The 26,142-nt window shown below is 39.5% G+C and overlaps 1 pseudogene across 1 annotated transcript; it reads right to left on the bottom strand.

Moving 5' to 3' along the window:
• Window positions 1-17,477: 17,477 nt before the first annotated feature.
• Window positions 17,478-24,333, bottom strand: LOC113030101 (histone H1 pseudogene; annotated as a pseudogene). The gene has a single exon (XR_013912090.1). The product of XR_013912090.1 is annotated as a histone H1 pseudogene (transcript).
• Window positions 24,334-26,142: the final 1,809 nt, after the last annotated feature.

Genomic DNA, 26,142 nt, shown 5'->3' on the forward strand with positions numbered 1-26,142 from the left:
ATGCCTGCAGTGCACTGCCGTGTAAATGATTTGCATTTACTGAATATGTACTGACTGAGTACCACTGTTCAAAAGTTGAATAAAGAAACAAACTAATTTTTGTCTCTTTTTTTTTTATTATTAAAACCACCTTATAGAACATCACATCAGTTACAATGTAGAATCCATGTCATTTATAGTTTACAAATGACAAAATGTTTACACAAAATCACGAGTGTTTACATGATATCACCCACTACTAACATTACTTTATTTACTGTATCTTTTGAAAAAAATACAGCAATTTTAACAGACTTAGGAATATTTAACAGGAGCAGGTTTCGTTTTTCCCTGGTTTTATTATCACACTGTTCACCAAACGCAGTAAACCTTCACCATCTTATCCAGGAGGGTCACCTCTTCACCCTCACATGGAAGAAGTAATCTGATTGGCATGGTGGTATGTTTGAAGCAGGTCCCTTGTGTAGCGCTGGAACCCAGTCACAATGTGTTTCATCCATTTCATAGGCTGGTTTGCTGCAATAATGCCAAATAATTAGCATCTCTATAAATAGAAGGTAGTTCTGCAAAATTACTCAGTAGGATGTTTGTTCTAATTTGCTATGAGCTCAGAGCGCATCGAAAATAAAACTAATAGGCTAAAAAGAGTGATATGAACATATTTAGAACTTACCGGAATGAAAATGTCAGGAGCACCAACAGATATTTGGAGATGGAAGAGAACAGGATATCAGCTTGTCTCACAGCTGCTATCCAGGCTAGACGCCTTCGTTTGGTAACATCGATACACGAGCTGCCTCAGGTTGCTTCCGGGTTGGGAAAGAATTAAAAGATAAACCCTTTTCAAGCTTATTCTCTTGCCGGCCATGTGATCGAACATTGCAGCCGACCACACAGCAAATACGAACCATGGCTGTTGTGTGTGACTTCGCTCCCTTTTCACTTGCGCTAGACCCCCAAAATGGCGGATCGGGCCAAAATCCTTTCCACGCCCACCCCCGTGACATCACGCTCCAAAGCCCTATATGTAATCAAATGGAAAAGTCCCTTTTTTTAACTTGTTTTTTATCAGTTTTAATCTTTTAACTTTATGCATCAAGCAAAAATGTAATTATATGCAACATTCTCTGACTTGAAGAAATTAGTTTAACATTTAAACCTATTTTCTGCACATTCCAGCACATAAAATAAAATATTTTTTGTGTCTTACACTCACTCTTTCAAATAGATGCAAGTAAAACACAGCAGAAAATAAATAAAATCAAAGACTAGCAGTCCTGTTGCTCTATTTTCACCTGTAAAGCAGGAGCAGGGTAGGCGGAGGTTTACCCTGGTGCAGGTGTGCCTCAGCGGTCAGTTGAAGAATCCGCGAGTTTTTCTGTGAATTTCCCATTACGTCATTGTGCACTCGGTGCTTGTTTAGGATTTTCTTTCGCTGTAAAAAAAGTTTTCTTCGCACGCACAACATCACTTTTTATGGAATCAAACTCAAAATAAGGTCAGTACTTCCACGCTTTAAACGCTGCACGCTCATACTCTCTCCCGCACTCGATATATTATACATTGTTGATCTGCACACAGCTGTTGTCACGAACGTCGCACTCACTTACGTCATTGTCATGAGACATTCTCTCAAAAAAATCACGGTTTTAGTAATGCAGTAACGCAGCATTCCAATGGGAAAGTAACAGTAATCTAAATACCGTTTTTGCAATAGTAATCCCTTACTTTACTCGTTACTTGAAAAAAGTAATCAGATTACAGATTACAAGTAACCATCTCTGCTTGTGACGTAGTTAGGAAGTGTCCTTATGAGCATCCTTCCCCTGAATTCGGACACAGCAATCGTTTCTATGGAGAAAAAAGGGGCTGTCCAAAGCCGCTCACTTCCTGACTGCCCGGCCGTCTAAGGACACTACCTTGTGACGTAGGTAGGTAGTGTCCTTATGACCATCCTTCCCCTGAATTCAGACACAGCAAATTTTCCCTCTAAGCATGTGCAATTGCGCACTGCTGGCATGGTCTCTGCGCACAGAAAATCTGCGTTGGGCACAGAAAAAACAATCTAACCTGAATTGAAATTAAAATTAAAAGTTTAACAGTTCTGTTTTGCAGTGTTAGTCAGTAAGTGACTGGCTGCTCCCATATGGGATTAACCCGACGGACCAGTTGCACGAACCAAAACATGCTAACAAGTGCACTGGGACTGGGAGACACTTCAAAGAAGTGGAGGAGAGGTAAATGTGTTGTAATCATATGATTCTAAATAATACTACAGATATCTGGAATATAGGTTGTATCCCAATTCAGGGTCTGCAGCCTTAAAGGCCGCATTTTAAGGCCGATTAAAACATATCCCAGAATGCATAGCGCGGCAGTGGGTGTGGATAATTTTGCCGAAAAAAAACAATGGAAGCGGGGTGGCCAAAGAGTAAACTTTCAAAAGTAAGTACTGAATATTATGTCACTTATTTATGTGCAAATGTTTAATAATGAAGAACATTAAAACATTACTGTTAGCCATATGCCGGCAAAGTTATGTGACATTAGCGATGTTTGTACTTTCAGCGTTTTAAAGTCTTTACTTTATACGCCGTTCGATAGTTGACCTTAATCTTACAGAGAATCTGATGATTTTGTGGATAATTAAAGTCAGTCATATATCCACAAAGACAACAAGCTGAAAGTCAGTGAATGCTGCTCGGTTTGCAGTCCTGAATATCACGGCACAAGCAGGATCCACTGCATTGTTAATATTAGCTATGTTATATTGCTGCCTCTGTTCGGTGGTGTCGAGCCAAACGGACTTTAACGTGTGTTTGAACGAGCTGACGGTTCACTCGTTAAACTGAAAGAAAGATGCTTTAATCACAGGAGTCACACATGTGTCCACTGTACCATCTGTTTAGCACTCTTAATCAGTGTTGGTCAAGTTACTTTAAAAAATGTAATCAGTAACTAATTACTGATTACTTCCCCAAAAAGTAATCCTGTTACTTTACTGATTACTTATTTTCAAAAGTAATTAATTACTTAGTTACTTAGTTACTTTTTAAAAACACGATTTACAACCTGAATAGGTGATAAAGCGATAGATCTCTCAGCCCAATTCTACTTTTTCTGCATAATCCATCATACAAAATGTAATCAAATGGAAAAGTCCCTTTTTAAAAGTTGTTTTATTAGTTTTAATCTTTTAACTTTATGCATCAAGCAAAACTGTAATTATATGCAACATTCACTGACTGGAAGAAATTAGTTTAACATTTAAACCTATTTTCTGCACTTTCCAGCACATAAAATTTTTTTTTTGTGTGTTTACACTCAGTCTTTCAAATAGATGCAAGTAAAACACAGCAGAAAATAAATAAAATCAAAGACTAGCGGTCCTATTGCTCTATTTTCACCTGTAAAGCAGGAGCAGGGTAGGCGGAGGTTTACCCTGGTGCAGGTGTGCCGCAGCGGTCAGTGGAAGGATACGGCAGTTTCTCTGTGAATTTCCCATTACGTGGTAGCGCATTCGGAGCTTGCTTGGAAGTTTAGGGGTTTTTTTTGCTGTAAAAAGAAGTTTTCTTCCCACGCACAATGCTAATGGACGCTAATGTTTTTGTCACTTTTTATGGAATCAAACTTAAAGTAAGGTCAGTACTTCCACGCTTTAAACGCTGCACGCTCATACTCTCTCCCGCACTCGATATATGATCCACTGTTGATCTGCACACAGCTGTTGTCACGAACGTTGCACTTGCTTACGTCACTGTCATGAGACATTCTCTCAAAAAAATCACGGTTTTAGTAACGCAGTAACGCAGCGTTCCTACGGGAAAGTAACGGTAATCTAATTACCGTTTTGCAATAGTAATCCCTTACTTTACTCGTTACTCGAAAAAAGTAATCGGATTACAGTAACGCGTTATGCCCATCTCTGCTCGTAATAACACAAACACTAAATCCTCCTTCTCTTGTGCTGTTTTGTAGCAGTGTATACACCTGAGACTGTCACCTGTCTGTCTGTCCTGCACTCTCTCTCTTTTTCTTTCTCTCTGATTGTGGAATAAAATGAACATGTATTTATAAGTTACACTTGTGTTTGAATCCTGCAGAATTATCACACATTTCCATGTGTGACAACTTCAAGTGTCCAGAGTGAGGACAGACTCAGGGACCCACTGCTGCACATCATCTGTGAGGCTTTGCAACCCTGATTATCCACCAGGACAAACTCAACAGTGTGTGAGGAAGAGGGGGAGGAAGAGCCAGCAGCAGCTGACAGATGGAGAGAATAGACAGACTGTTCCCTGTTTGTGAAGGACTGCTAGAAAAGTTTAGAATAACTAATTGTCTGTCCTGAATCAGTCTTATTAAGTAATGTTCAAATAATTTTATCATTCCAGTGTGGCAGAAACAAGTTTAATATTCAGAAAACTAAAGTATGTATCAGCAGCAGAATGGACCTAAAAATAAATGTTTGTTTCAGTTCTATGAAGCTTTGAGTATTTTGGATCAGTAGCACTGCTGTGTTTGTTGCATCATATTGCTGTAATTGTTTATGTGCTTTATATATTCTGAGGTAAGTTGATCTATAGTGTTACATCATATTCTATAAGGATGTTATGTGTTTGGATACTTTCTGCCCAGTTTGACCCATTTAGCAGACGTCAGCCTGTTTAAGGCTCTGATATCTATTCTGTATGACTTAAAGCAGTTATTACATGGTATGATTTTCTCACCCAATAAAGGAATATTTAATATATCAGTCTACTCTTCATTCTATCAGAAACAGTTATCACAGCTCGTGCTTTTTACACATATATGTAAGCATTGAGCCAAATTTAGTAATCCCAACATATTAAAAGAACAATATTTGTCTCTTATATATAACACATCTATAGATACACTTTCAAAGATACTTGTCTTTGAGTGAAGATTTAAGGTGATAGGAAATATAAATAAATGCAACTTGAATCTTTACTGAAGCTCAGTATTTGACACAGAGTTCAAACTCACTGCTGTAATAACTAATAATGATTAATATAATAACTATAATATTGGCCATATTATATTTTCATTACCAAAGTGAGATGACTTTAGTCTCATGAACAACATTAGCTAATTGTTATTTACTAGCTAATCTTAAAATGACTGTTCAGTACAGAAATGAAGCCCAACAATCATGTTTTACAGTCCTGTGGTCTCAGCCTCAGATACTTATGAAATCACGCAAAGTTCATGTAGAAACAAATGTACAAAATATGTTCTCCTTCATTTCTGTCAAACAAAGCTGTATGAAACGTTTCCAGCTGTTAGTATCATGGTTGCTAGGCAACCTGGGCAGTGCAACGGAGGCTAGACCGTCTCATATCACAAGCCTACAAGCCCCGCACTTCTGCCCTTAGCGGTCTTTGAATACGCGGCCCTTGAGGACCATTAAGGCTGCGTACTTTAAGGCTGCAGACCCTGAATTGGGATACAGCCATACATACATGTTTTGGTTTGTGCAACTGGTCCGTCAGGTTATTGTCTCCCCAGAAACATTTCCGTTGTGTCTTGTGTGCTTTTGCAGCGTTTTTCTTTTTGCAGCATTTTTCTTTTTGCAGGTGATTTTCTTTTTGCAGCGTTTTTCTTTTTGCAGGTGTTTTCTGAAGTTGCAGTACAGCGTTTTTCTTTTTGCAGGTGTTTTTTTTTGCAGCATTTTTCTTTTTGCAAGTGTTTTCTGAAGTTGCCGTCCGTTTGGCCTCTCAGGGCCACCGTAATGAGGGAGGCGACTGCTGAATGTTACAGGTGTTACAGGAGTGATACATCTCCTGTTGTCAGGCTTGCGGGTATCAGGCTGTTGTTCTCCTTTATCTCATAGTGGACAGAAATTATTTTTTGGAGTGGCACAAATAATTTGTGTGGCATCAAATATGATGCAGAACAGCTGAATGTTCTGTAAATAGTTTGAAATGTTTATTTAGAAAAACGCCTTGTCTGCATTTTTAGGTAAACAGCTGCAAAAAACGTTGTTGTTTGCAAAACTCAGTTACTTTTTTGAAGAAGTACCTATATAATTAATTGCCCTCTTTATATACCAGAGGTGTGGACTCGAGTCACATGACTTGGACTCGAGTCAGACTCGAGTCATTAATTTTATGACTTTAGACTTGACTTGAAAAAATGTTCTAAGACTTGTGACTTGACTTGGACTTTTACACCAATGACCTGGGACTTGAATTGGACTTGAACCGGTTTACTTGAAAAGACTTGATATTTCACCCCAAATATAAAATTTAACATGCATATTATATAGAGATTGAAAATGTGACCTCATTCAGGGGTAAACCGCAAAGGATTCTGGGAACCCGTGGCAAGAGGTACTAGCGCACGCAGGCTTTCAATTGAAATCAGTCACACAGCGATAAAAAGAGACACAAAAATGTCAAGAAGCCTTGTATTATTAACTGCAATAGCCGGTCGCATGACAGCCACGGGAAGCCGACGGGTAAAGAGATCGGTTGTTATCGGATTAGGTCGTTGAAGAGAAATTGTTCAAGCCATGTTTCCGAAGTAACAAAGACGCGACGGATGGCCTGGATTGCAGCCATTCAAAGACCAAATATAACGTCCCAGAACACTCCAGCTCACAGGTTAGTCTGCTCCAAGCATTTACACAAAGGTCAGTGTTTTTTAGTAGTTAATACGTCATTTTCATAACATAATTGGTGATATAGGTTACAAGCAAGTCTGGCGCTGAACAGAAATTGTCGCGCTATGCTCCTTTATTTATTGTGCATAAATAGTGAATTGTCCTGACACAATATTGCGTTTCGCTTCTGTTATTATGGTACATTGACAAAAACATATACTTTTATTCACAGGATAAAACAGGTTTTTTATATCACTAATTGCCCAGTACGATTACAGCATACAGTATTATTGTCACTGCTACATTTCTGTGATGCTACCAGAAATTATTTCCACTGCTAATTAATTACCATTGAGCTCAAAGGTCCTATTAATAAACGGTTAATGAATGTGTATGAAGACAATTTGTGAGACTGGTAAACTTATGATACGTACGATGGTCTTTACTTTCTACACGGTGCATTTCAAGGTCCTGCACCCATCCGTCAGTAAACTGTACCTGGGCTTGTTGCAGTGACCGGAAGTTACTAAACTTCATGAGTGTGTGCACTCACTCCAAGAACCATATGATTATAAATATGCATATAAATATGCTACGATGCGATAGCTGACTTCATCTAACTAGCAAATGTTGTCCAGGCTACGTTGGTGATAAAGTTTTTTTTAATGTGTATGATATTTTTGTCATGCGATTTTAAAGCCGGTCCTACAACCGCATCCAAGAATAACATGCAGCTTATCTCAGAACTGTCGGTGAAAATTATTCTTGGAGCTAGGTTTAATTGTTTTATAGAGGTGCAATTTCACAATTTGTGTATATTTTCTAAGTTCACTATTTTGTCATGTGTTGAGAAAAACACAGATTTTAAAATTACATGGTCTAATATTTACATTTAGCATAACTGCAACATTCTTTTTTCATTTTTTTTTTAAAGACTCGAAAGGACTTGAAATTCAAAGTTTCAGACTTGTGACTTGACTCGGACTTTTATACCAGTGACTTGAGACTCGACTCTGACTTGCCTGACATTACTTGAGACTTGACTTGAGACTTGAGGATAAAGACTTGAGACTTACTTGAGACTTGCAAAACAATGACTTGGTCCCACCTCTGTTATATACTGTATTTTGCAGACAGAGTTACAGGACTCTCTTCCAGACCACAGACTCATATACTCATAATACAAGTCAGAGCTTTATAAAAAATTTAAAAAAAGGAAGTTGTCTTTTCAAAATTGGAGTTCAAGTTATTTTTACTTCCAATAGTGTTAACATACTACACTGGTCATGAGTAAGATTTTTTTTTATTTTCATTGTAAGTGGGCTAAAGCAGTTAATTAAAAGTAGTTTAACATAAATGTTAATGATGTAATTTGATTATTTTAATAAACCATGTAACTTGGATGGATTTGATGCTTGTGTGACCACAGTGCACACATCTGCTGTTGCTCACAGTGGTCAGGGAGTTTGTGTGTTCACTCAGACATATGAAAAATTTAGAGGGAACATTGGTCACAGGTCACTGAAGGTGTGAAGAGTTAATCTAGCTGTGTTTGCTTTTACAAGAGAACTACAATGTTTTGATTATTGGGTGACAGGTTTTCTTATTTGTGTGAAGAGTTTTGCAAAATTAGCCAAAAGTTACAAAAAAATGTGCTTAAGCAATCAGAAAAAACTGTAACAGGCAAGCCACACCTATAACTCGTGTTTTTTTTTTCTCAGTAACATTATCCATGCTCGACGGCAGTGTCTTCCCAGGCCTGGGGCAGGACTATCTGACAACCGAGGTCAATATGTTCTTGCTTCCTGTGCAGGAAAATGATGGGGAGGACCAAAGCAGGTTACAAAAAGATTTATTTTCATAAGGTAAACTCAAGTGACCTCTCATGTGTTGTGTGAAAAATAAATGAATATTTGTATGTTGTTTATGGTCAGGAACGTACCCACTGTTCTCTCTGCTCCCCGGCTATAGAGGACACCCGACCTTCTCCACCATGGTTTCAAAACTCTGCAGCCAAATACTGGCCATGCCCCGCTGTCAGCTGTCACACACTATTCTCACTGAGAAAAACTGGTAAACATCATATCAGTACTATTTATACGCAAACGATCCGTGGGAATAAAGCAAGACAACCAAGTATAAATGAGGAAATACATCCTGCACTCAGGTTGAGAATCAATTTTACGTTTTAAACTGTTTTGCTCAACAAAGCCATCATAAATATAATTATTTTTGAACTCCCATAGAAACAGTTTCTATTCCCTGTGGAAGAAATGCCAAATTTCTATTAGAGATGAGGGGGGTCTCTCTCTGTTCCCCTTTACTTTCAGTGACTACAACCTGCTGGGTTTTTTTACAACAGAAAATGAGCGCTGGTTGTTTGCTGTGAAATAGTTTTCTGAGGCATGGTGAAACCTGCTGCATGTACCTGCAAGCACAAAACTTTCAGAGTGGTGTAAAATATTTCTTGCTGTGGGATATCAGGGTTTTTTTTTTCTCAACATGCTTAAAACAATATCAACTGAAAATTAAATACTACAGTGAAAAGAAACATATATTTCCAATCCATATAGGCATGGGAAGTAAAAGTGTTAATAAGTAAGGTTGTTGCAGAAATACATACTATTTGGATTTTTTTTTCTTTTTATTATGTCACCATAATTTTGTGAAATCTTGAGACATTGTTGGGATTTCGTTTAAGTTTATCCCTCTGTTTCCTGTCTTAACTTTCTTTGTTTTCACAGGTTTCACTATGCAGCTCGTATCTGGGATGGTTTAACTGCTCTTATGTACAGTTTTATTTCACTGATCAGATCACACAAAGACGAAAGAAGTGCAGCTGAATGGGATGTTTGAAAAAAACATCAAAGGACTACGTAACCGATGAGCAAGGCTGGTGGGACTGGTTGCTGAGCGGCTCCTGGAAATCTTTGCTGATTAAAGGCCTGTTGGCCCTATGTACTATGATGTTTCTATTTTGCATTTTTGCTGCTTGCATTATTCCTTGTTTGAGACGCATGGTGATGAGTATGTTTAATCGTACTTTAGGAAATTTTGTCTTGATCCAGAGGGATATGGAGGATCCCTATCGCCAGTATGATATGCTAAATATGGAAGACAGAGTAGAGAATCTCTATTATAGTCTTCACAGAGCTGATGTTTAGATACTTCACTGAATGACATGCAAGTTGAAAATGTGACTTAACAAGTGACTATGCATTGATATAAACCTGTGAAATATATTAACATCAGGAGGGAAATGTTAGAGATTTTCTACATTATACATTATAACCAAATCTCTATAAAACAATATAATCAAGTAAGCCTTATATTCTAACCAAGTAAACCTTATATTTTAACCAAGTATGCCTTATATTTTGTGTGTTCATATATTTTCACATAAACAAGCCTATTGTTGAAGAATCACCTAACCAAGTCTATTGTTAAAGGAAAACTGATGCATTCCTTACCTCAGTGTCTGAGATGTTTGACAGCATGATATAATGATGCATTCTTTTCCTTTAGTGTCTGTGATGTCAGATAAAGCATGATATACTTCTGTATTCTTATCCCAGTGTGTGAAAGATCAGATAAGCTGATTTAATGTTTAACCTCTTCCCTGACAGTTAAAAGAGGAAGTACTATGTAACCCATTGTTGCCTTATAAATAAAGCAAGCGAGCCTGTGCTCGGGGTGTGTGTCTTCTCAGAGGCATTCACCCGTGCGCACGTTTTCTAATTACACTCTGAGTCGGTCTGCAGTTGTCTCATTTCTCTTACTTGTGTTTGAACAAATGTCTACCCCTGACAATGATGTAAGATAGAATGGATGTGGCAATAACGGTTACATACATTTTGTGTGGTCGTCGGTGACTTTCATTTCTCATGAATCACAGTCAGTTTTGTTTTTCATTCAGTGCAAGAAATTAAGCTGTCGTCAAGAACTACTACACAGAGTGATTACATGGTTAAAGCATACTCTGCTGACATTTGAAACAGTCACTGGTCATCAAAGACAAAAAAAACAAAACAAACATTTTACGTCTGTTCTTGAAGAAAATGATATGCAGCCTAAAATATTTCAGCAATAGAATTAAACAGCTTCACAGAATATTCCATTAAATATATGATACAAAAATCAATAAAGCAATATAATAACACTAAAATTTCAAACAAATACACAAAATTAAAACTGAAACAACATGTTTTCAAACTAGTTTTAATAGAATCCCATCAGGACTAAAAGAAAAATGCAGCATAGATGTTATTCTAATTTAACAGTGGAGATTTCTAACTAATACCAATTTAATTATTTAGACTCAAAAACACTGAGTTATAGGTTCTTTGATGTCTTTGCCCAGTTGGTTATTTAACTTTGCAAACAAAAGAAGAAAAGCTACATGGAACACAGAGGTCATATTATAACCTTTAAGAAGCAAAATACGGATGTGTTATAATGTTCACATGAAGAATTCAGCAGATTGCAATTCTGTAGTAGATTAGTGATGTTGGTACAGTAGCGGTTTTTGATACGGGCGACACGGGGCGGCATCGTGGTGGGGGGAGCCATCACGCGCATGTTGACCCGATGTCATGCCAGCCCATATTGGGAATGGTACAGGCACCGATCGGTTTTCTATCGCCCATTTGCTGGGAGTAAGGGCGCCCTCCGTTTGCGAGGTGCGCCTGCTGCTTGCAGCACAGGGAGGAGAGGGCGGGGCGGCGGGGGATTATCTGGCTGGAGCAGCATCTAATAACCAACTCGCGAAATAAAGCAAAATAAAAACAAACTAACAAACACGAAAACACCAGACATTATGATACAGACTTATAATTTGCGCTGATGTTTTTTCGAAATTCTATATGCGAAAAGTGAGCGCGAGAGCCCTCGGTGCGTCTGCTTGCTGCTGAAGTCAAAGTAAACTTTATTGTCATCTCCGCTACATACAGTCCAGTATATAGAGAGACGAGACGACGAGGCTCCAGTTACAGCAGTGAAAGTAAACAAACAATATATATAAGAAGAGTAAGAAAATAAATATACACTTTAGGACCAGGGGTAAAGGGATCAATAACAATTTAAAATTCATAATTTACAGTTTGATGATTTAAAGTCTCACACACAACCCGTGGAAAGGGGAGGAGAGTCCTGCTGCTTCCAAGTAGACCACATTTCATTCATAATGTTGTAAATCCAAGCCTATTATGTATTCATGATTTGAATCCTGGGTTGTGCGAAATCCTCGAAATAAATAGACAAAGTGAACTAAGGTGTAGGTTTATTAGGTTATGTTGTGGTGATCCCTGAGTTGGGGGATGGGTGTTCATACTGGAGTGTAAAATTAAAACCAATGGAAGATGGACAAGAAAAGTTCAAAGCCATCATTTCTTCAGTTTAGAATAACGAAAAAAGAAGAGGAGGAGAAACGAGCAAAAGATACAGGCAAGCAGATATGTCATTAGATAATGGCAGGTCATCCTGAAACAATCAGAATCAGAATACTTTATTAATCCCTAAGGAAATGATGTGGGTTACAGTTGCTCCAAAAAGAAATGGTAAAAATAGTAACAGTAACAGAATAAACTCCAAACATTACATTATGTTACCGATTTTAATATTAATTAGTCAGTGTCAATTGTTGAGTTGTTCTGTTCTCATTGTATGATGAATTATGATGGCTGTTTGGTGGCTGTTTGCATACTATGCGTGTTAGGTATTTTAGTACCATGGTAGCATTTACTGGATATTGTTTTATAGTGACATTATGCAGGAAAACTCTGTCATTCAATAAGGCCCCTTTGTTTTAGTTATTTTTCTCTTTGACCCAAGAATTGATGTGTGAGAATCACAGGCTGGTACAAGGTTGAAATACCACAGAGATCACTCCCTCAGCTACATTAGTTTCTTAATCTTTTAGACGCCTGTTGAAGGCCAAATGGTTTGTTTCAGATTTCACTAATGAAAGAACTCTTTGTTTTGTGCCTTGAAAATATGTCGCTGAGATAATCACAATTGTAGCTGAACTAATAAACTACACAAAGGATGCTTCTTCACCCAAGGGCAGGAAGACGCTGCCTTATCTTGGTCTGTACTGGTTTAAACTGATAATCTGCTGTCTCATGAATTTTACCCTCTATATAAACTGTTGTACTTGTGAATAAAGTTGAGTCACTTTGGGAAGACAATCTAAAGCAGTCTCTGTTTTCTTGTTCTCCCAAGCTGCTCCCGAGCTCGTACTAACACGCTGAATGGCATGCTTGAATATTGCTTGAGAATATATTTGACTGTGTTACAGACTAAGGGACATTCTCTGCTGATAGGTGAAGGTACATTCTCTGCTGATAGACGTCCACGCCTCGAAGGAAGTCGATCCACGGATTAGGCCCTGGAAACCGTTTCCTTCAATTTTGGTGTCAGAAGTGGGATCCTGACGAAGGTAGGCACTCGTCTTTTATTTTATAAGACTGTGTTATGCCTTTCTCAGTGATCCACATAGAAACGGGATACGCTGACGAGGCCTTCTTCAGTGGCCCACATAGTAACAAGTGGGATACACTGAGGAGCCTTCTTTAGTGGCCCACATAGAAACACAGGAAGTTGCCTGTTGTTTTGTAAATAAAAGCAGAAAGGACACAGGAAGTTGCCTGCTGTCATAAACTAAGAAGTTGCTCACCAGCAGAAAGGACACAGGAAGTTGCCTGGGGTCATAAAACGAGAAGTTGCTCGTTAAAAAGTGAGAAGTTGCTCACTAAAAAGATAAAATTGCTAGCAAAAAAATCAAGTAACCTCAGGTGTGCCACAGCAAAAATAAAAACTAACTTAAATCCTTCAAGCGTCTAAACCCCTCTGGAAATCACTGACCATGGGTCAGAATAATTCAAAGACCTTAGACAGGTCCGATAAAAAATCAAAATTAACTGTAAAACCGAAAAAAATAAAATATAAAATCACAAATAGCGGCTCAGTACGACTCCCACTTCCGGTTACGTTTAACCCACGCTCGCGAATCAATGAAGACTTCCATGATTACGTATCCAGAACATGCGGAAGTGCTTACGTGACTGATTTCGTCTCGAACTTAAGAACTATAACTTTAATGCATCCTAATGTATTTCCGGAGCCCTATCCCGAACGATTATCGCCAGAAAACAGGTCAGTAGAAATGTTAAATACTATTTGTGATAAGGAAAGTAGGCTGATTAAAAAGTCCTGTAAAAAATATATGATAGAATGTCGTGATGTGACCAATCGCATGCTACCACTATGGAAAAAAGGACCCGAGCCAGACGTAAATGTTTTAAATCAAGCCAGTGTAGGCTCTAGTAAATCCACTGCAGAAAAAACTAGCCTTATATGCCCATCCGTTCAACCTACGGCTCCGCCGCCTTATGATGAAAAGACAGAATTAATAGCTGCTGCGGCGGCTGCACGTCATCAGCGCGTATATCCTGATATAACAGCAGAATCCCAAAAGAGTGAGGAAGGCACTGAAATGACACCTAAATCAGAAGAAGATGACTGGTTTAACCTAGATCAAAGACAGGAACGAGAATACACTGAACGAGAAAGAGAGTTACAGGAACATAAAAAGCAAACAAAACAGTTAATGGCAGAGTGTGAGGAAATCATGAAAGATCCTTTAACTGAACGTACGGAAGCTGAACTGCAGGAAGCCGTTTCCGTCATAGATAATCATGTTCAGCGCCACACTAGAGTAGCGAATGGTTTGACTGTGCCAAAAGCAATAACTAACACCAGAAATTTAATAAGGAACTACTTAAAGCAGAAAAAAGAGGAAAAAACTCAAGAGGGCCCCCACAAAAACACCCGTTATAAAGAAAAGCAGGGATCACAATTTAATGACGTCAGCACCTCCCTCCCGTTCATGATAATAGGGGACATGTGTTGCATTCAACCCCCTAAAATTTCAGAGTTGGCAGCAACCATTAGAGAACTTCCCGATCCTCTACAAAATCCTACAGCCATTAGGCCCTGGAAACCGTTTCCTTCAATGCGCACTCTCTCTCACTTCATATGTGTGTGTGTTTCTCTGGTGAAATTCAGTATGGTTCCGACAACAGTTTTATGTTAATGTATAATCCTTAATATGTTTTATGTGTGTGTGTTGGGGGGGGGGGGCGCCAGAGGGAGTGTTCGCCCAGGGCGCCAAACAGGCTAGGACCGCCACTGTTGGTACAGGATATTTGTACAACAGTTTCGTATCTGGATTTTAAGTCCAAGCTAGTCAATCATTCAAGGTAACCAAACCATATTCAAAGTCTGAAAAGTTTTATTGTTGGACTAGCCTTCTCTTTGAAATAAAGACATGTTTGAACTATGCTTCCTTATTACCAGCTTTAATGAGATATCAGAAGCATCTCTAAAAAGAAATCTAAAAATCTCATTGAGGTCAATATGTTCTTGCTTCCTGTGCAGGAAAATGATGGGGAGGATAATTTTTCAAATTCAAATTCAAATTTTTATTTGTCACATACACAGTCATACACAGTACGATATGCAGTGAAATACTTACACAACTGCTCGTGACCTGAAGAAGAAGAAAAAAAAGGCTATGAATAAGATAGGAAATAAATATGAAAAATTAAAAAGGGTAAATTTAACAAGGAAGGAATAAAATAAAATATAAAAATTAAAGTTAAAAATGAAATAACTGTACAACAACAAATTAGAATGAAGGGTAAATTTAACTGGGAAAGAATAAGCTAAAATATATAAATTAAAGTTGAAAATAAAATAACTGTACAACAAAAAAGTCCTCAGCCCTCTCTGAATACAGTCGTCTGCTCGTCACAAAGACGAAAGAAGTGCAGCTGAATGGGATGTTTGAAAAAAACATCACTGGGGCATAAAATAAATATAATTATTCAGACTTTGAGTCCTGCTTGTTCTATAGTGTCCTGGGACTCTCCTCAGGAATTCTGATAGTTACAGATAAAGTTACAGCCTGTGCAGAGGTGGTGAGCGGGAAAAGAAAGTGTCTTCTCTCAGCACATGTCTAATAAAAATGCGAGAATAGTTTTTAAATTCAAGTCATTCTTGACTGTGTTTCAGTTTTGATGCACTGATAGTTGAAAATACAGATTCCTGTCTTTTTTATTACCTTTTTTGAAAAGATAAGGGGAAACGTGCAAGTTAATAATATACCACTGAAAACTGGTGTGTCTGGTTTTGATTGATATATGCTGTAAGATAGAATGCATGTGGCAATAACGGTTACATACCTTTTGTGTGGTTGTCGGTGACTTTCATTTCTCATGAATCACAGTCAGTTTTGTTTTTCATTCAGTGCAACAAATTAAGCTGTCGTCAAGAACTACCACACAGAGTGATTACATGGTTAAAGCATACTCTGCTGACATTTGAAACAGTCACTGGTCATCAAAGACAAAAAAAACAAAACAAACATTTTACGTCTGTTCTTGAAGAAAATGATTTGCAGCCTAAAATATTTCAGCAATAGAATTAAACAGCTTCACAGAATATTCCATTAAATATATGATACAAAAATCAATAAAGCAATATAATAACACTAAAATTTCAAACAAATACACAAAATTAAAACTGAAACAACATGTTTTCAAACTAGTTTTAATAGAATCCCATCAGGACTAAAAGAAAAATGCAGCATAGATGTTATTCTAATTTAACAGTGGAGATTTCTAACTAATACCAATTTAATTATTTAGACTCAAAAACACTGAGTTATAGGTTCTTTGATGTCTTTGCCCAGTTGGTTATTTAACTTTGCAAACAAAAGAAGAAAAGCTACATGGAACACAGAGGTCATATTATAACCTTTAAGAAGCAAAATACGGATGTGTTATAATGTTCACATGAAGAATTCAGCAGATTGCAATTCTGTAGTAGATTAGTGATGTTGGTACAGGATATTTGTACAACAGTTTCGTATCTGGATTTTAAGTCATTAAAAGCTAGTCAATCATTCAAGGTAACCAAACCATATTCAAAGTCTGAAAAGTTTTATTGTTGGACTAGCCTTCTCTTTGAAATAAAGACATGTTTGAACTATGCTTCCTTAGCTTTAATGAGATGTCAGAAGCATCTGTTAGGTTTGTAGCATAAACCTATTCGCTGGAACGTTAAGACAATATAATTACACTGCAAGCAAGACGCAAGTAGGCAAACTTCTTCATGTTACTCGTGCACGGGAGAGAACCGGACAACCGCTTGACTCCAGTTGGTCTCGTCCGTCCTCCCATACACTATCCTTTTATTGAGGTTACATGAATATGCATAGGTTCATTAACATACGACGTCTACATACAAACAAAGAGTACCTTGCCTGTGTGTGTGTGTGTGTGTGTGTGTGTGTGTGTGTGTGTGTGTTGCTGATCAAAGGGTCAAACATCCTTGGTCAGGAAGAGGGTAGCCTCCCCCTCACCCTAGATGGTTCATCCTAGATAACACGGTGAGGAAGTCCTGCAGTTCATCTAAACAAAGAGCACTTAGACTAGAACAGACGCAACTACGTTAATCCTACCATAAAATAATAAGACACGGTATGACCTCTCATGCTCCCAAAGTGCTGTCTAATACACACAAAGTTTGCAGACTATCAAGGATCAAAACCTCTACCAATCTACAACTAATTACAAAACTCTAAGCATATATAAGTAAATATTTCTAAGCATAAATGACAATCAACAATACAAATCTAACATTTCCCCCCTTTTTGACCTTTATGCCTGAAAAGTTCCCAGGTATGAATACCTCATGTCTGACAGTTTCAATGCAAACATTTTTATACTCAGCATATGTCAAATCACCCTAAATTACTGAAAAGGTACACAGTTCAACAAATGTATTAGCAGTTATCCCATTCATTGAGCTCATCTCATGGCAAACTGCATCTTACGAGCAAACAAAGAAATTGTTAATTTAATAGTGAAAATAAAAAAGTAACATTTTCAAAAACATCTCAGCTTGGTAATGCTTCCTCCAGGTGTGCACATCACATGTCTCTCTGCTGAGTGGTTTGAGTTCTGCAGGGCGTCATGAATGTCTCTTCCAGTTGTTTCCATCGTTGTCCATAGGACCAGAGTCCAAATGTATGTAGAATAGACATTCAAACATACCAGTTGGTTTTGTTGTTTGTCAACATGGTTCTCAGCTATTTCCAAAGCTGCAGACCTCTCAGCACTCTAGTTTTATGGCCTCCCATCACCTCACTTCAGGCCTTCATCCTGCGAGGGGGATATTTATGACTCCTTCATTGTCCACGCTCTGCAGAGAAACACCTCTGTGGAAAGGGTGCAGGGTTCAGTTGTCTTACTGCTGTTATGATCCCAGCAGCCTTCAGAGTGTCATCGTATGCACAGTATAGTGGCACAGCGTTAGGTGATGTTCATAGGAAACTGCTGTTATCACCACCATAGCTTCTGGTTCCTGTGCTTTTCACAGAATCATGATGTCATCCTCGAACTCCTTCTACGCTGTCGATGGAGCTTGGCACGCTCCCCTCATCCCACGAGTTTTCATGTTCCAACGCTGCTGAAGGTTTAAGGCAGAGCACGTCGTACACCTTAGTTGTCTTCCTCAGCGTCAATATTGAATCTTTCATTTTATTTAAAATCTTGCTGTGGGAAGTCTCCTCTTGATTTCCTGGAAGCTTAGTAGCACAGCTCTCTGTGTGATGTCTGCTGTGCTGAAGATGATCTCTGATCCTCCTGAAGCCTCTCTCCCATCTTGTGGACGATCCTCTCCTCTATTTTGCAGGCAGTTTCATGGTCCTTGCTGTGGCTCCAAGGTCTGATTTCATGATGGGCCCCAATCAGCTTGATCTTTGACCTCAACCACTGCCTGGTCCTGTCAGCTATGCGCTTCTCACTGGGCCTCTGAAGATTTCTCAGGAGATTACTGCTGCACCTGTATTTCCTTGCTAAGAAGAAAAACTTCTATTTGGAGAGCATGTCAACAATCATCAAACCACATTCTTTAGTTCAGTGAACTTCACTTATAGGCCATCAAAGCCTCATCTGAACATGGATGCACCACTTGCATAGGTTTAATACTTGTAAATAAAACGGCTAATCACACAAATCACTGCAACAATAATAAAAAACATTGTTTAATGTTAATCCTTGGACCCCTCCTCTTGACGCATGGACACACCCATGCGTCAACTCACCAAACCTGGATTCCAGTCTTAAAGAAAAAGATTAGCTAGATCATATCCCAGGCAACATCAGGGCATCTCCTCCCCTGGAGCAGCACCACCCTGGACCTATAATCCTGCAACAAAAATGCTAGTGTGTTTTGCATATTAAGTTTGCTTAACACCTGGCTCTCCCAGGAGCCTGCATACACACCATCATGGCCTGGAAAACAAAATCTGGAAGTAAAATCAAACTTCATACCTGTAAACAATTGTATCATAAGGACAAGAAGCATTCAACATCAGCAAGACAAGTGTCATGTGCAGGTTTTCTCAAATCAGTAAACTACAATTATTTTCATAAGTCGCCTCAGACATGGATCATCCCATGTACTCAGGCAACATTAATGTAATCGGTGACTGCTCTTAAGCAAAGTCACTCCACTTATATATTACTATGGGCTCAAAAGTGGCCAGCTAATGAGCCCATATCAAACTATCCCAGAAACACTGTATCTCTTATTTGTTTTACTCATGTCACTTGTCCGTTTCAGCTGAATCTTCCACAGCATTCTCAAAGAAACTAACATTAGCAATACACATTGACTGTAGTCAGACAGAGGTCAGACACAGGTCAACAGGTTCCAGAGGTGCCATAAAAACACCATAAAGTCAACCCTAGCTGTGGAAAGAAGTAACACCAGTTCTCAACACCGGAAATTTCACACAGGTTATTCACATTATCAAAGTAACCTTCACATTTTCCCATCAACACAATGCAACAGCATCACCACTCATAACCTGTAAACACAGTTTTCCTCACACATAAACCCAGAAATCCTGTAGTAGGAAAAAACATCAACCAGTTGTCCTGGTATAAATCGCATCATCAATTCACATGAAGAACTGGCATGCTGTAAGAAAAGAAAATGCAAATATTAGCGCTTGCGCAGGCGTATGCATACTTTGTCACAGTTATCTCTGTGAGCAACTCAAGCCTATGAATAACACACCTGATAAATGCACAGACACAGAAAATGGCATTTAAAAGGTTAAATCATCATGCAACCTCGAGTGTTGCTGTCATCTTTCTGCTTCTGTAAAGTGAGGCACACAGACTCATCTGCACCCCTGCCAGGCGGGGGTCAACTTCACACAGTCGTGTTACATCAGTAAAGTCTTGTCAGCTTTTACCAGTCAGTCAGTTTGTTTTCCTTTCACTCACTCATTCATGCATTCATTCTTTCTTTCTTTGCTGATAGTGGAACCTATCGTCGCATTTAGTTTCCACTCTCAGCAAAATGACGTCATTTCAAAAAGAAAAAGAAGAACTTTAGTTTGGATTACATCGCTGAATCCTTTTGGACTGGGACTGTCATTTAATAATTGTCCCAAATAAGTGGCTTTCTCCAGAGTCCATTTAAATGTGGAGAACTCACTTGGCACAATTTTCTCGACGACGTGTAGCGCTTTTAATTCCCGACGTGCAGATCTGCTTAAAGAACAGAGATTATCGAACAAAACTTTCAGTGCACTGTGAAAGTATCAAAATAAAAAGGCCTTGTTAAGTCATGACACAAACTCCTCATCAACTTCACAACAGGAGAAGAATCATCAGCTAGATTCACTCCAAATCAACCATCAGCTGCACCACTCACAACATAAGCCTAATGTCTTCTTTAACTTATGAGTTTAATCACCAGGTCTGTGTTCTTCACTCATTTAGGCCACAGATCTATTTTATTCAATTTTCCTTTTCCATTCATCATAAAACATGTGACATGCTGTCATGCACTTCACAAAACAGTCTGTTCTGACGTATTCAGAGTTGTGTATCTAAATACAGGATTCACTCGCACATCAAAGCAGGAAACTCAGTGTTTTAGAGTCTCCACTCAACACACAACAACTCCAACACATCTCATTCACTCGTGCTAGAATTCAATCACCTGTCATTAATCTAAGAACGATCAACTAATTTGCATATCAGCTATTAACCCACTAAGTTGACAGGACGACAGAAAAGCATGTTCAAAATAGTATCACAAAAGACAATTTCCCTCATACAGTAAATCACTTGTGCTGCATTAATCAAGCAGGAAGCTTCTCCCAATTTACCATTTTAACAACTAAATTTATTGTCTGATCACTGGTTGGTCAAACCAGGATCTTTTTTCCCACAAAAGTTAAACTGTTGTCCTGCAACCTGGAGAGTCAATTTTTTGCATTGGATAAATTCAGTATTTAATAACAAGTGTCTGCTAAATTGACACTATTTTAACACTGATGAAAGATAACAAGCTAATTTTCATTGCATGGGTTTGTGTTATTAGGCAGGTCTAATGCATGTCTGTGGAGCTGCATCTCCAGCAGAGCATGTTCTTAAAGCTGCCTTTCCTACACATTTCTCTGCTATTATTTAATCATTTCTTAACTAATGTGCTATGAGTCTTCATGAGTCATTTTGTGTTTGGAATTGTTAGTAGGGTTAATGCATGTTCTGCTTGTGTGTGTGTGATTTTGTATATGTTTCTATTTTCGCAATGTTTCAGACTCCGTCTCAATTTTCCAACTTAAGCAGTCAGTTTTCTTTTCCCCAGGTTTGCTAACCCAAATTTTGATTTCCCACATTAAATAATTCCTATGTGTTCTCACCTAGTCTTCTCACTCTGTTGTCCTCTCCCACTTCAACAGTCCCGGCAGTTCTCCTTCAGCTTCGTCCTGTCTAGTAGCTGAAGTGCTGCTGCTGCCTTCTTGGGCGACTTCTTAGCAGCTGCTGCCGGTTTCTTGGCTTTGGCCGCGGCGGGCTTCTTGGCTTTGCTCTCAGTAGCCTTGTTCATCTTGAAGGATCCGGAGGTCCTGGTGCCCTTGGTCTGCACCAGAGTGCCCTTCGCCACCAGGCTCTTGATGGCGGTCTTGACACGGGCCTTGTTCTTGTCCACATCGTAGCCTCCGGCAGCCAGAGCCTTCTTGAGAGCGGCCACAGACAGGCCGTTGCGCTCCTTGGAAGCGGCCACGGCTTTCACAATCAGCTCGCCCACGCTGAGGCCGACCTTCTTGGGCTTGGAAGTCATCGTCTTCTTCTTCTTGGCCTGAACCTCGGCGCAGGGCGCAGGGCGTGTTTATGATGGAGCCTTTCCCACCACAGCGCTGGCACGTTGAACGCATCATGAAGGGTCCATTTCTTTCATGTGGCTTGCCCGAGTCACTCAGTCCTTTTTGAGCATTTCGACATGCTGCTGCCGCAGAACCTGGCCTCAGATCCAGCAAGCTTAGCGCGCTGATCTCCAAAAAAGTCCCGAAAGCCAGAAAGACGTCAAATAAGTGTCTCGTGCTGAGAACTCAAACAAAAACTCTTCTTCACGCCGCCATCTTGCTCGCCCTTCCGTGGAATTCATCCAATCAGACAGGAAGATGGGTTTGCTTTCTTCTTCTGCTGCTGTTTATCCACATTGCTGCTGCTTGTTGGGACTTTTTTGCTCAGGACTTGATGCTGTCTCTTTATCATGTTATTGCTTTGGAGCTGCATTCCTTGTCTTCAGGGAGGGGTGAGAGCTTGCTTGCTTGTGAGGTTGAGAGACACATACACATTGCGCTTTAAATAAGTCAGCCAGAAACTTGGCCTGCATGTTTCCAATGATGTTAAACTATAACTTTCTTCCGACTGCTGCATGTGGAAAATTGATTCAGGTCTGCTTTTCACCTGAAAGTGACAAACTAAAACATGTTCATTATCATCATCACTGTTTAATCAACACACATCTCTCTCTCTCTCTCTGTCTGTGTTTGTGTGAACAATCCTTTCTTAAAAGCAGAAAATGACATTGTAGTTGTTTTTCGGCTGATCAACACAAAACCTTTTTCCTATGATTATTTCTCTTCGTCTACAATGTAATTTGTCTCTTTTTCACTCTTTTTTTTTTCTTCACAATAGCTGGTGGTCTGCAAAATCACTGCTCTCACTCACAATCAGAGGCAATTACTTTTGCACAGTGCACAAAAACACTGTGATGTCAGACACATTCACACTCACTTTTTCATCTGCATAAATAAATCATATGGCTGGAGATAAGTGCCATGGTGATCCATAGGCATGATCACCAGTTTATTTAATTATTTTTAATCCAACAAACAAATAAACAAAAACATGATGCTGATGTTATGAACACTCTACACACAAGTCAAGATGCAGGAAAACTGCTCACGGAAACGCTGCACACTCCCTGTTTCCCCCTCTTTGAGTAGTTCCCAGACAGCTCTTGATCTGATAACGTGTAGCTTGCTCATCAGCTCAGAAAAACAAAAACAAAACTGCAACGCGACATCACACAGTAGTTGCATGCTCTGCCCACAGCGGCAAAGTCTTACACTTACATATTCAACACAGCTTCTCCATCATGTATTTTTAGATGTTTCATACAGGGTTGAGCATATTAGTTGTTTTCACAGATGTGCTCTATATCTCAACAATGGCTCATAATAAGACGACTGTCTTCCACACAGGTCAAGTGCCTCTATGCACTTCATGAGTTTAAATATTTACCTATATCACTTCACCTCACATGTCATTGTACTGAATTTAAGCAACCACAAGCTTAATGTAGATTACTTTTAACAACTATCCACCTCAATTAAATCTATGGTCTGGCACACAGGCTGCTGTCGATCAGGGCAAGCTAAAGAATAAACATTGTGTCAGCAAGGGGTGGGGGGAAAGCCATTCACCAGAGCATATCTTAAGTGCTGCTGATGTGGGCTGGCCTTCTCCACAGCTCTCCAAGGCTGGTGTGTTTTCTGAAAACTTCTAACATTTGAATCTCTTCCATTTATAAGCCTGCGATTAACCGCACGGCTCAGGTCCGCGTGAAACCCGCGCGACCGCATTCGCGTGCACCCACGCAGCTGTGGAGCCTTCGCTCTCTCTTTTTTTTACATAAATACTTTGTGCTGCCAGGAGCAAAGTCCAGCACAAACGTCTGTCTCCCTCCGAATCACTCTTGGTTGCTTAGAAACCCATGATAACAACAACAGTCGGTGTCACAGACCACATGTTCTGCTCCGCACACACAACAACAACAACAACAACGACGACAATGACAACAACACAAAATAGGCCTACTGTCCAGCACAATCTGGACCCCGCGGAACTTCTCAACACCCCACTGAGCGGTGGAGAACTCACTACAGTACCCCACACAGCGGTCTGTATTTCGCCCCACTAAGACGGCGAACCAAAAAAAGTTCGAACTGCGCAACTCTGCGACTTAATGCTTCTGTACAAAAAACCCCACTGAGCGGCCTTGTACATCGCCCCACTTAGACGGCGAATTTTAGCCCCACTGAGCGGCCACGGACAACGCCCCACTGAGCGGCGAAGACGTAATTTTAGCCCCACTAAGCGGCCACGGACAACGCCCCACTGAGCGGCGAAGACGTACAGTTATAGAGTTGGACTCTAAACTTACTCGGTGTTGCTTAGCGTGTAATATCAGCCTCGAATCCCGCCAATCGCCATTCATCGAGGAGAAAAGACATACAGCGAATCCACAGGAACTTCCTGGCTGACGTCAGTCTTTCAGCGTGTCCCTCCTCCCCTCGGTGAATGCGATTCCAGGGCTCCGGCATCGAAGGACCAATTAATGTTAGGTTTGTAGCATAAACCTATTCGCTGGAACGTTAAGACAATATAATTACACTGCAAGCAAGACGCAAGTAGGCAAACTTCTTCATGTTACTCGTGCACGGGAGAGAACCGGACAACCGCTTGACTCCAGTTGGTCTCGTCCGTCCTCCCATACACTATCCTTTTATTGAGGTTACATGAATATGCATAGGTTCATTAACATACGACGTCTACATACAAACAAAGAGTACCTTGCCTGTGTGTGTGTGTGTGTGTGTGTGTGTGTGTGTGTGTGTGTGTGTGTTGCTGATCAAAGGGTCAAACATCCTTGGTCAGGAAGAGGGTAGCCTCCCCCTCACCCTAGATGGTTCATCCTAGATAACACGGTGAGGAAGTCCTGCAGTTCATCTAAACAAAGAGCACTTAGACTAGAACAGACGCAACTACGTTAATCCTACCATAAAATAATAAGACACGGTATGACCTCTCATGCTCCCAAAGTGCTGTCTAATACACACAAAGTTTGCAGACTATCAAGGATCAAAACCTCTACCAATCTACAACTAATTACAAAACTCTAAGCATATATAAGTAAATATTTCTAAGCATAAATGACAATCAACAATACAAATCTAACACATCTCTAAAAAGAAATCTAAAAATCTCATTGAGGTCAATATGTTCTTGCTTCCTGTGCAGGAAAATGATGGGGAGGATAATTTTTCAAATTCAAATTCAAATTTTTATTTGTCACTTACACAGTCATACACAGTACGATATGCAGTGAAATACTTACACAACTGCTCGTGACCTGAAGAAGAAAAAAAAAGGCTATGAATAAGATAGGAAATAAATATGAAAAATTAAAAAGGGTAAATTTAACAAGGAAGGAATAAAATATAAAAATTAAAGTTAAAAATGAAATAACTGTACAACAAATACACAATACACAGTATAGAAATATATAAGAATGTATGAAGAAATATAAATATATATATATACAATAACAGCAGCAAACAGTGCAAATATGCTTAAAGTGATTTAATGATGATACGGGCGACACGGGCGGTTGCCCGGGGCGGCATCGTGGTGGGGGGAGCCATCACGCGCATGTTGACCCGATGTCATGCCAGCCCATATTGGGAATGGTACAGGCACCGATCGGTTTTCTATCGCCCATTTGCTGGGAGTAAGGGCGCCCTCCGTTTGCGAGGTGCGCCTGCTGCTTGCAGCACAGGGAGGAGAGGGCGGGGCGGCGGGGGATTATCTGGCTGGAGCAGCATCTAATAACCAACTCGCGAAATAAAGCAAAATAAAAACAAACTAACAAACACGAAAACACCAGACATTATGATACAGACTTATAATTTGCGCTGATGTTTTTTCGAAATTCTATATGCGAAAAGTGAGCGCGAGAGCCCTCGGTGCGTCTGCTTGCTGCTGAAGTCAAAGTAAACTTTATTGTCATCTCCGCTACATACAGTCCAGTATATAGAGAGACGAGACGACGAGGCTCCAGTTACAGCAGTGAAAGTAAACAAACAATATATATAAGAAGAGTAAGAAAATAAATATACACTTTAGGACCAGGGGTAAAGGGATCAATAACAATTTAAAATTCATAATTTACAGTTTGATGATTTAAAGTCTCACACACAACCCGTGGAAAGGGGAGGAGAGTCCTGCTGCTTCCAAGTAGACCACATTTCATTCATAATGTTGTAAATCCAAGCCTATTATGTATTCATGATTTGAATC

The sequence above is a fragment of the Astatotilapia calliptera genome, chromosome 11, assembly GCF_964374335.1.
Source record: "Astatotilapia calliptera chromosome 11, fAstCal68.1, whole genome shotgun sequence".
NCBI classification, from domain to species: domain Eukaryota; kingdom Metazoa; phylum Chordata; class Actinopteri; order Cichliformes; family Cichlidae; genus Astatotilapia; species Astatotilapia calliptera.